Source organism: Anser brachyrhynchus (genome assembly GCF_964034855.1).
Source record: "Anser brachyrhynchus genome assembly, chromosome: 27".
Classification (NCBI taxonomy): Eukaryota; Metazoa; Chordata; class Aves; order Anseriformes; family Anatidae; genus Anser; species Anser brachyrhynchus.
Genome location: NC_137720.1, coordinates 1,664,965 through 1,675,027, shown reverse-complemented (window position 1 = coordinate 1,675,027; position 10,063 = coordinate 1,664,965). Strand labels below are relative to the sequence as shown.

Genomic DNA, 10,063 nt, shown 5'->3' with positions numbered 1-10,063 from the left:
ATTCATTGCCGCACTATAGATTCTAATTCTTAAAAAGAAATAGGGTGTATAACACTTGCAATTCATTTCACTGGAGTCCCACACAGCTGTTCTACTGCTGTTTTGTCATTGAAATAAAAACATCGAGCCTTTCATTAACTTAAGCTTACATTTATGAAAAGAAATAAACTTATGTATGTTTTAAAAGATTCAAATAGTTATTATTTATTTTACAGCCCTGGAAGTGTGCTATAAACAAACAAACCTAGCAGAGAGGGAAAGAGAAACAAACTCTGGGTACGGTTTCTGTCTCCAGCACCCTGCCGGTCCCACGCGGGACATGGATGTGCTGGAGACCACAGGGGAGGGACTTTCTCCGTTGGTCACATCAATGGATGCTGGTGAATTTTTGGCAACGCTGCCAGAGACTTTTCCAAATTAACCGAGTCCTTCCATCCCCACACAGAGCAGCCTCGGGAACTGGCTTTCCCCACCCTGCTGCTTTGCGGCAGCATCCCGGGGCTCGGGAGCCTCCGTGGCTCACCCTTCCACAGCTGCACGCTGCCGGCTCATCGAGCCCGACTCTCCTTAGTGTTTAAAATATTTACCAGCACCCGTGCTCCGAGACAATCTGCCTGTGCCACGTGCCCGCAATGCAAATGAAGGATAGGTTTTTTTTGCTCCCCTCCTTAATTGTTCTTGGGCTCTTCCCCCCCCTGCCATTTCCAACCCAGAAATGGAAAGCAGAACTCGGTGACCGTAGGAAATGAGCTTTTTTTTTTTTCATTCCCCTTTGAAGGAGCTAACCAGAGCGAGGGTGACATTTATGGAATAATTAAAGGCAACATTGATGAGTCCAGTAGTTGCAATTTTTCTTTCCAATTCAAGAACCCTTTTTAATCTGTGTCATCGTTGGTCACCAGCTTTACAGCTGTGACAAGTAATTTTTACAGAAACACTATTAGAGGTTGTAAACTTTAATGGCCTTTTTCTTCCTGGGTCCTTGTTGTTCCATACCTGTAATTAAACAGCGCTATATATATTTTAAGGACAAAAAATTCATATTACTATAAAAATCATCACTGTGTTCACCACTACAAACTTTAACAACCCTGCAACCACAGATTTGGCTACAGCCAACAATACAAGAGGAGTCATTACTGTAACTAAATTAGACCGTTTGTTTTCTTTCCCTCAAATCGAATTGTGTAGGAGCTGCTTTATTGCAAAACAGACATTAAAATTCCAGCTAGACCTCAGAGAGAAAGTAATTTCTATTTTATCAGCACTGTAAAGCTGTCTTTATGTTCTGAAGCAGGAAATATTGCGGGGATATTTATAGCTTCGGCACCAAAGCCAGTTTGAATAGAAATGTTACTGCGGTCGGCAGAGCTGTCACATTGCTCAGCGGAGCAGGGAATTTTAGTGAATTTGTGAATTACCGTTTCAGTCCTGACAAGTCTTTCAACGAGGCTGGTGTGTGTCTGGAGCTGCTTTGTGGTTTCAGGATAATGATTAAAGACTTGGATCACTTTAAGAGGAGACGTAACTGGTATCTCCGAGGCAGTCAGCTCCCCTCGCCGAGACCCCCTACCAAAGCCCACGGTTTCCAAACCCGCCGGGCTCCAGCCGCAGCTCAGCCCTGGCCTCCCCCTGCGCCTCTGGGGTGCAGGCAAGAATCCTGCCCTATTAGTCTTTGCCATCACTCTCTATAGGTTTAACACAGGTGAGTAAACTGATGCACAGAGAACGATAGCATTGCCCTAGCAAACTTTCTGGGTTGGTGCCAGAGACAGAGTGTGGATTTTTTGCATGTCTGTGATCACCCTGGCCTTCACAATTAAAGAAGATTACTAATGGGCTACACTGGGAGAAAACGTAAAACAAATACTTTCAGTCCCTGATTAAACCCATCCATTATCATACACATGGTAATAGATTCTTCCAGTGATCCACAGCGGAAGTATTGCAAATGCGCTGCGGAATTCAGCCTAACAAATGTTCCTATGGTGCTGTAAACAAAATAATTTGTCCTGTGTGGTATTTGTGTTGGTATAGCCCAATAACCGCTCGGAAGGTCAGACCGAGCCTTCTGCTGCTGTGTCACTGTGGATTTACGGTATTTCTTAGAGACATTAGCTGCCGCCAGTCCTTGCTACACACAAAACCCAAAGGAAGGCTTAAGGAGCTGCTGCTCCTGCCTTTAAAACAGGCTGACAAAAATCGGCCGGCTCCAGTCTCAGGTCCCCAGGCCTCACGCTGGATGTGCCAGCCCCCGGATCTCTGAGCCACCTCCTCCGCTCCCTCCTGGCTGGGCAAAGGCAGCCACGAGAGGAACCTGCCCCGGGTTTCTGGGCCCCTGGGGATGCCTCACGTTGTGTTGAGCCTATTGATTACAGCCTCAGTTTGTGGAGCTCAACTGTGAAAACAGCTACATGGAGAAAGCTGGGGGAAAGGATCCCATCTTTCCGACACCACAGAGCAGAAACAGCTTGGTGTGCTCCTAACATGATTCTTTCAGTCCTTAAAATCCTAATCCTAGTCAGCTCAGGCCTCAGGCAGATCTTCCCTCATGGAAATTAAGTGATTTAATTAGAGTAGAGCTAATAGGTGAAACAGTTAACAACAAAACAATCAGTCTACTTAAAATGCTTGAGCTACATGGAGATCTGTAAACCACTTAGTTACTAATATACACCCAACGTGCCTTTCATTTATGGGTTTTCCCCCAATATAAACCAATGGGTTTACCCTGTAAGTCTCTCTTCTAATGAAAACAGAAATTAAATAACTGCACTGAATAATAACAGAAAGCACTCTGAACCTGCAACAGCAGAGCAGAAAAAGAAATAGAATTATTCTTCATTTTCATTGTGAAGAGAAGGATCAAAGTCCCTCGTCCTTACGACCAAAGCACAAGGAACTGCCCGAGCCCCGGGTCCGGGAGCCCCGAACGCCCCCAGCCCAGGCCCTGGTCGCATCCTGCCCCCAGCAGCCCCCCTCCAGCAGCGGGCAGGCTGGGCAGCAGCACCCCTCGCGTGGGAAGGTGTGTCTGACTGGTTGTTCTTCCCTGGCTTTGTACACAGGCTATTGCAAAGAAAGCGGGGAGAAATACTCCAAAATACTGAGAAAATAAAGATCAAAAGCACAATTTATTTGTTTCATTATCCCTATTGTGTTACGTTCCGCTACACTGTATAAAAGATGGAGAACAAGAAGCTGAATGAAATTTTTCAGCAAGAATTCAGTAAGAATTGAATATTTAAATATGTATTGTAATACATTCTGCAAAGAGAGAAATCTCAGTTTCCAACAAAGACTCAATAGCACAGCTTCAGCCCTATTTGTTCCTAATGTACTTTAAAAAGTCTAACTCCATAGGGTAATGACTTCTTTGTGTCCCACCGCCTTCCTTATCCCCTGCCTATAAGTCTTAGCATCCAACCTGCAGACACTACCATCAAATTCCCTTTTGACCATTCATTATCTTTTGTTTACAATATTTTTAATCCCTGCTTTCACTACCCCCACAAGGCAAGCACCACTCATACCAGCGCAGTTCTGCAGGCACTGAGTTTTTGGGCAGAACTGAAACGATCAGGGGAACTGAATTCCTTAACCTAATAACATGTAAGATGACTTAAACAGGCACACAGGGCCTGCATCCCTTCTCTTGCATGAAAATTTTCCCCAAAGCATTCAGGATCTTTGGTTTACGCCACATCTGCAAGTCAGCAGTGCCTGCCTTCCCAAAGCCCTGGGATCAGCACCCGGAGGTACGCAGGTGGCTGCTCCCCCGGCTCAGAACCCGTTCCTGGGTACATTGAGGGCTTCTCATCTGGTTTTGTACACAACCCAGCAGCACAGAAAATCAGGGGCTTCTGAAACACGACATACCAAAACAGCCGAAAGGAAAACCAGCAAGAGGGCTGGACTTTGTTCGTATTGCCTGAACTGCATATAACAAGGGATTTTGCTTCTCTAACAGCAGACAAGTGCAAATGCCCTGCAAAGGTGGGGTCTGCATACGATATCGGTGTGTTATTTCCTAATAATCTCAGGCGAGTCACCAAGACTATGAAGGTTACGGAGTTTCTGCCACTGCAAATGAGCGAGCAGCTCCCTCTAAGCTGGGTAGTTTGTCCTTAATTGGAATTTGTGCGGAGCGCATCTCTCTCTCCCCCACGTCTATAAATAAAGCTGGTGTTTTGGCAATTACTGATGTCTGCTGTCATTTTGCAAGGCTGGGTTTTTGATGAAGCATGTGGTGTTACAGGCTAATATTTCTCATTTCTATCGTTCTCTAATTCTATTTCTTTATGGAAATTGAGCTACAGTTTTATGCGCAATGATTCTTTGTTTTTTTTTCCCCCTTTCGCTTCTTCCCCTCTGGAGAAATGGGAGGGGGCAACAACACTGGACAGAGATCTGGTGCCAGGGAAGGAAGAAAACGAAGCTCGAGGTGAACGCTGCCCGGAGGGGTCACCAGCTGAAGGAGGAGCCCCCAGCCCCCTGGGAGGGCGGCACTGGGGGGCTGCAGCAGCGCAGGAGGGGAACGGCACGTCGGGGAGGTGCGAGGGGTGCTCTGCCTCCCAGTAAGCACACAGCCCTGACCTCAGGGAGGGAACAGCCATGGCAGTAACTGCCTCTGCCTCTTTGTTTGCTGCCTGCTTTTTCTTTCAACTTCCCATTTCCCTCCCCTTCACCTCATTCTTCTGCTTCTTTTTCATCACTCCTCTTCTTCTCCCAGAAATCCGACATCTAATTTTTCCCTCTCTTCCATACGAACTTCCCTTCAACTTTAAAGTTTACCTGCTCCTTCCAAATCCTAGTCCCATTAAATCGCACCAAATCTCACCCCCAAAGTTACCTGTAAAACAATCCTCATTGTCCTCTTTTCTTTTTTTCCTACTCCATGCTCCTTTTCCTGTGCATCTATTTAGGCTGCGTTTAATTGCTTATTAACATCACAGACCTGTTCCCGATCCTACTGAAGGCAGAGAAGATTCCCTTTGCTATTAATAGGTGCTGAATAAGAAACAGCAGCTTTGTACCTAGAGGTGATAAATGTCATTTAGAGCTGAGGGTACTCCAGAAATAACAGGATCAGGCCTGATGTTTCTGCATAGCTAATGCAATCAGTCCAGGCAAAAAAATAAATGCGGAATCATTGCCTTCTGCCGTACCGGGCCTTCAATGGACATATGTCTCAAGGATGCTGATAATAATCAGTAGTCTGAAAGGAATTAGCTGGCTTTTCATTCTCTCCCTCTTTCTATCTCTGCTTCATGAATTTTCTCTTGTGTTTAGTAGACCCATTTATAAAATATAGATTCCTATTGATTCCCAAGGAGAATGAACATTAATATACTCTAGTGTCCATCTGTTTTCTCCCCCACACGGCAGAGAAAAAGATTTATATGACTTTCCTGGGTATGCTGCTGACCTGCAATTGAGTCAACAATCAAGTCACACTAAATTAAACAAAGATATATTTCTTTTCCGGGCCTATACAAGAATGCAGTGCAAGTCTGCCTCTGGGGAAGGCATGCATCTCCTCCTCTAGGTTAAGAGAAGTCAAATTCATTTGGACCAGAACTAAAGCTGTACACGAAGATGAAGATCAGCCTCGAAACTGGTCTGAGTCAGCTCACCTGAGCATCTGGGTGCCATTTAGCACAGGCAGTTTTGTGGTTTCAGGGTAATTGAGATGGGACCTTACACACCTACGCACGTGCACAGCTGTATATACATGCACAGATATGTATACACATAAATGTACATGCATATATAAGCAGGAGTGTAAAAATACACACACGTGAATGTATACGTTAGTTCTATCCGCTTCCCTAGATGCCCTTCATAATTAGGTGAACTATTCTTCTCTAACAATGACCTATAAGCTGCTTTGCTTCCCATAGGTTCAATAAGATACTCTGCCATAGAAAGAGCTTTGAAGAATAAGAAATGAAGGACACCACAAAACACCTCAAGATCCGTTGCTGTAATTATTCCTTGAATAAATTTTCAGCCATTTTTCAGGCCCTGCGTATTTACATGAAAGGCTCTTTTCAGGCCAGCCACGAGGTCTCTGGCTTTAGGATTTACAGCTTATTGGGTAAGAAAGATCTTTAGCCCCTTGCACCCTTAGGAAATTCATCTGTAGATTGTTGTGAAGATAAAGAAAAATATAAGTTCCTTTAATCTTAATGTCCTTTACCTGCTACTCATTACTGTTCAATGCATTTTCTCCTAAGCCTGTGACAATGACAGACTCAATGGCTTACAACCACACGACTTCTTTTCCCTGTTTCCAGTAGTGACATTTACAAACTGCCAAGTACCCTGGACGTATGTACTAGAAAGTAGATCTTCATCCTTTCTGCATTAATTCAGGGTTCAGAGTCTCAGTGCACTGCCAAGGGAAGGGATAACAAAAGGGACAGCAAAAGGTTCATAAGCTCATAAATATGTGACAAGCAGTCTTGTCTTATTGCTCCTTTTAGCACACTGTGCTACTGAAATTGATAGTGTAATACAGACTTTCTCCAAAACACAGTGAAAACCATCACTAGGTTTTTCATTTTTATCAGACCTAATTTTTATGCTGACAAAAAAAAAAAATCAGTGAAAGACAAAATGTGAGCTGTTTGCTACAGCATTAATTTTAAACATCTGGAACGGGATATAAAGTATGCAGATGTTTTGTAATGAAGACAGGTTACAAGGAAAATAAAATATATTGTGTGTTGCCATTGCTCGTTAATATAAATTGACATCTGCTGAGTCTGGAGGTAAACTCTGTTCTCCTGCCGTCCAGGCTGGAATAATGCTCCATCTGCTGTGTTAATGCAGCTGAACATCATTTGTCCCTTAAGTCAGCCTGGATAAGTACAGACCTGGAAAGACCATTTGAGATGATATGGAGGTTATATACTGGACATATCTAAATATCTTCTTAGACCGCTAGAAAAACTATTGAAAAAATATCAGCTTGGGCTGTTTAAACCATATTGGAAAATCTCTCATACACACACAGCTTTCACATTAAGACACACAGAACATAATTCTGGATTTATTTCTGAAGGAGCTATTTAGTAGCAAACAGTTGGAAGCTACATTCACAAGTCCGAGACAAAAAATCTGCTCAAACCTATTACACTCACTGGTGGATAATGGGCACAGTGATCCCAAATGCTGAGTTTTCACACATGGATACAATTTCCACTAATTCCAGGAAACTTTTCTCCTTTGTAACCAAGAGTAAATACATGGTCCTCGGCTGCAGCTTGTCAGCCATAACAAAGGTAATGAAATAGAAAAAAACCCGCAGTTATTACACCTAAATTCCAAAAACAACAACAAAAAAGTCTAGAGACATTTAAAATAGCAGAACTAAAGGAGCTAGGTTTTTTAGTGTTTGAGATATATTCCCTGTTCTCAGGGCAGCTCGTCCCAAAAGTCAGGAAGCTGGGGTACCTCTCCAGCCCCCCTTCAAACTTTGCTTCAACATCAGTGTTTCCCTAATTTTTCAAATAACTTTTCTATAACTTTTCAGATATTTTCCAAATTCTGCTTGAAAATGTAAAGGAAAATCCATGCCAAATCAATTTGAAATCTGGCCATATTTTCTATGAACATATATTTTTTGGAAATAGCTATCCTGAGCAGCGCAGCAGCACTGGTGCACTGGCACCAGTGTCCCATAATCATCACACCAAGAACACTCAAAGTCAAACTATGGAGGAGGACTGGAGAAAGCACAGGCTTCCCTATCCTTTTCTGATACCTCGGGATTCCTTTTTTTCCAGGGAACACCTCCAACAAAGCCACACAAACCATGTCCACAATCTAAAATACCATGGTGGTTTTTTTCCTCACTTGCTTTTAAAAATTGTTCTCTGATTGAATCCACAGGGATCTTGAAGGCAAGAAAATGTGCTCTTCATGATGAAAGACTTAAATAAGATTGCAGCGAGGACAGGACCGGTGCCTGCACCACTCACACACTGGAGGAATCTGGTCGCATGTCAGACATTTCAAAACACGAGAAAAATATGCTCAAGGCAACTCCTGGAATAAACCTACAGGGACCCAATGAGAAATTGCCACCAAATGAAAGCATTACAAGAAAACAGATGGAGAATAGGAGAGGAACATCAGAAAATCAAATGACATGTTTAAAAGGGCAAAACATCAATATTACCCAGAGAATTGATAAAATGTGTCATTTTAAAAGGATGCTGTAAAGCAAAGAAATCATGAAATGCATTATGACTATGAAAGGGAAGAGGAAAAAAACAGCACATGCATCTACCTTTACAGATAGTTCCACTATCCAAGAAATTACATTTCATTTTTGAGAATGTATGTGTATATATATGTAAATATATAAAGGAAGATGCATTACCACTCACAAAAACGATAGAAATCATTAGAGAATAACTGGATGTGCCACACGAGCATTAGCAAGTTTTGTACATTCTACCCTGGTAAAAGTTGCAGGATCCACTGTTCGTGCTCAGCAATTTCCTCCTAACTGCATTTCTTCCCACCCGTGCCCGCTGTAACACTCATTTTTATGCATTCTCCATTTGCTTCCTTCTTGCCCTCTGAGCCATGTGAGTGCAAGAGGGGAAGGCTCTTCTGGTGTGTATCTACCAGCAAATTGAATAAACAAATTAACTAAAGCACTTTGATCATTAGATTAGATACTGGTTGTTTACCTAGGGATCCGTGTGTGAAAAGGCTCTGAGCATGGGGGCTAGAATAACTAGCTTAAGGAATGAAATATGAGGTGTTTCAAATATGTACCGAGTTATTTTTTCATGCTAGAGGGATTGAGTCTTCCTTCAGTTCTTCCGCATGTGACACTCTTGGGTGTCAGACCACATCCCACCAGGAACAAACGGGGACAGCTTAAGAAAGGCCGGTGACGTTCACTGGGCTGCTCTCACGTGCTCATCATCTTCATTTCCACCACCAGGACCGCGAGGTATTTCATTACCCAGCTGCAACAGGTACTTCTTCTAAACACCAGAAGAAAAATGGATAGATCTCTTTCTTACAGTGAGTAGCTCCATTTCCTAAATGGAGTTTGCAGCCCCTCCAGCTGGGAAGCAAAGCTTAGGCCACAACTCTGTTTCACAGAGCGAGCCCCTGGAATCCCAGCCAGATTTAGGGACGCTGACAGCCTGGAGAGAGCACCGAGAACTTGCAGAAAGACACGCAGCAGTGACAAAGTTTTAAGCTGAAGAAAAATCTGAAGTTCTTAGGAAGAGTTAACACAAAAGGATATTTCACAAAAACCCCTCGAAGTCCAGAAGCCCTAATGTTCCGTGCTGATAACGGCACCCCTAACACTAAGCGATAATCAGAAGTGGAACTGAAACCAGAGCATACTCCCTTGGTTTGTATTTGTAGAAACCCGGAGGTTTTTCAAACGGCAGCTGAAACTTTTCTCCAAAACTGATGTGGAAATGGAACAAAAGCAGGCTTTCCTGTCAGGGAATTTCAGCATTTTGGATCAAGACAGGAGACAGTAGAAGACAGAGGTATCCAAATATTTTGAAAAACTGAAAGCACTTATCCAAGATTTTAGCAAAAGAATTACTTGACTCAAAGTCTCCTTTTAATCCCTTGCTTTTTACCATAATCTTCCTGAGTTACTCAGAACAGAACAATCGTGTAATCAGGGACAAGTTGCATTAAAGAGTGACACTTTTTTTTCTTGCCTCTGAACCATTCAGTGGGCTGGCTCCATCTTTTTTCTTTTTGATGAGTTCCATTTGTTTTCAAAGAGTAGATAGAAATGCAGATAGAGTTTTGGAATAATTGCATGAAATTCATTGGTCACAGACGAGTAAATCACACGATTTTCTCTTTGAAACTTTATAGCCGGTCTGCCAAGCTCATCGGGCTCGGAACGGATCTGAGCGACGCGGTGGTGCAGGAGTGAACCAGCTCTCTGCTTACAGGACAGAGCCCGTCTTGCAGAGACACGAGCAGCAATTCGAGGCAGAGCTGCCTGGGATGCTGGTTCTCAGCTCTCCCTACACCAGGAGAAGGGGACCTTACAGAAATC

At 43.3% G+C, this 10,063-nt stretch overlaps 1 long non-coding RNA gene across 1 annotated transcript in view; it reads right to left on the bottom strand.

The window, feature by feature from the left end:
* Nucleotides 1-5,857: 5,857 nt before the first annotated feature.
* LOC308183433 overlaps nt 5,858-10,063 on the bottom strand; it is a 100,537-nt gene continuing 96,331 nt past the window's right edge. Inside the window, exon 4 of the long non-coding RNA XR_013942438.1 lies at nt 5,858-6,878. This is a non-coding gene — a long non-coding RNA (uncharacterized lncRNA). The remainder of the gene's footprint in view (nt 6,879-10,063) is intronic.